The sequence below is a fragment of the Octopus bimaculoides genome, chromosome 16 (assembly GCF_001194135.2).
Source record: "Octopus bimaculoides isolate UCB-OBI-ISO-001 chromosome 16, ASM119413v2, whole genome shotgun sequence".
NCBI lineage: Eukaryota > Metazoa > Mollusca > Cephalopoda > Octopoda > Octopodidae > Octopus > Octopus bimaculoides.
Window position 1 is genome coordinate 22163192 of NC_068996.1, and position 2149 is coordinate 22165340.

Below are 2149 nucleotides of genomic sequence, written 5' to 3' on the forward strand. Positions count from 1 at the left end.
TATATATATATATATATATATATATATATATATATATATTTATTTATATTTGTGTGTGCTTGTATATACCCTTGCTTTGACATCATATGATGGTTGTAAATGAGCCTCACTTTCATACAAGTGAGGTTGTTCATTTCCAGTCTTCTGCAGAAGACTTGTCAGTCTTTGGGGGAAATATTACCTTGCTTGAAAACTAGTCAGGGTTGGTGATAGGAAGGACTTCCAACTGTTGAAAATTTGCTTCAACAAATTCCATCTGACCCATGCAAGCATGGAAAAGTGGACGTTAAATGATGATATATTATTTTCCGATTGCTTGTTGTCTTTTTAACAGATTACTGTGACTAATACCAACTGTCATTTTCTGTATTACAACAGAAATAAGAAAATTTAAATTTACCGTCAGCATAGAACATTATGTTTAATGTTGCCAAATAAGAAAAAGAAAAATTGGGAAGGACTATTATTAATTACTAAAATTGTTTAAACATGTTAAATAAGAACCAGCACATCATGTAACCCTGGCTTTGTGGTAAGTAGCTTGCTTACAAACCACATGGTTCCGGGTTCAGTCCCACTGCGTGGCACCAAGTGTCTTCTACTATAGCCTCGGGCCAACCAAAGCCTTGTGAGAGGATTTGGTAGATGGAAACTGAAAGAAGCCTGTCATATATGTATATATATTTATGTGTGTCTGTGTCTGTGTCTGTCCCCTCAACATCGCTTGACAATTAGTGGTTCGGCAAAAGAGACCAATAGAATAAGTACTAGGCTTGCAAAGAATAAGTCCTGGGATCGATTTGCTTGACTAAAGGCGGTGCTCCAGCATGGCCAGTCAAATAACTGAAACATGTAAAAGAGTATATTTCTGTTAAAATACACTGTTTCAATTAATTTTTAACATAATATTTTTCTTTTATTCTTTTACTTATTTCAGTCATTTGACTGTGCCCATGTTGGAGCACCGCCTTGAAGGGTTTTAGTCAAACAAATTGGCCACAGGACTTATGTTTTTTTAAAGCCTAGTACTTATTCTGTTGGTCTCTTTTGCCAAACTCCTAACTTACAGGGGACATAAACACACCAACACTGGTTGTCAGGCAGTGATGGAGGGATAGACATAGACACAGACACACACGTGTAGATAGCCTGAGGCTATTGTAGAAGATACTTGCCCAAGGTACCACACAGTGGAACTGAACCTAGAACCATGTAGTTGAGAAACAAGCTTCTTACTACACAGCCACGCCTGCACCTATTATGTGGAATTTAGTAAAATAACTTTGTCATTATTAATTAAGCTGGCGTTTGGAACATAAATTAGCATGAAATTTTGATGGAAGAAAAAGGGAGTGAGAATGCATGTGTGTGTGTGTAACAGATATTTACTGTTGCTGCTGTTCAACCCAGGTCACTTCTGATTTTGCAGACCTGTTGCAAGAGGTGTTCAAGTCTAACCAACGCATGTCTGCTTTTTGAACATAGTGATATACAAGACAACACTGTCGACTTTGTCGAAGACTGCAGCATGTGGTTTTTGAAGATTTAGCTGCTGTTTTTAGCAGCTTAAGCAACAATATAAAAGTTGGTTCAAATATTATTCCAGTGCTTCAATTGAAATCACTGTTAACAGTGATCCCTGCTTGGAGCAAAAGTACAGTACCACACTTGAGATTTGAATCTCTCTGTTTATACGTGCATGTATTTAAGAGAGAAAGTGAAAAAATATGTGTGCATGTGTATACCCTGGCACTTCACTACCATCTCTCTCCTGCTTTCTCTTGCACTTTTGCTGTTTCTCACTCTCTTTTTCCATTGCTCTTCCTTCTCCTCTTCCTATAGCCTCTCGCCAACCAAAGCCTTGTGAGAGTGGATTTGGTAGATGGAAACTGAAAGAAGCTTGTGTGTCTTTGTGTTTGTCCCCCACCACTGCTTGGCAACTAGTGTTGGTATGTTTACACTCCCGTAAATTAACAGCTCAGCAAAAGTGACCAATGGAATAAGTACCAGGTTTTAAAAAACAAGTCTGGAGGTTGATTTGTTCAACTAAAACCCTTCAAAGCAGTGCTCCAGCATGGCTGCAGTCAAATGACTGAAGCAAGTAAAAATATGTGTGTGTGTATGTATGTATATATATATATATATATAT

At 37.6% G+C, this 2149-nt stretch overlaps 1 protein-coding gene across 1 annotated transcript in view; it reads left to right on the forward strand.

Annotated features, from left to right (window-relative positions):
- Positions 1–2149, forward strand: part of LOC106871310 (trafficking protein particle complex subunit 11) — a 76437-nt gene that overhangs the window by 59855 nt on the left and 14433 nt on the right. The gene's annotated exons all lie outside the window — the stretch shown is intronic.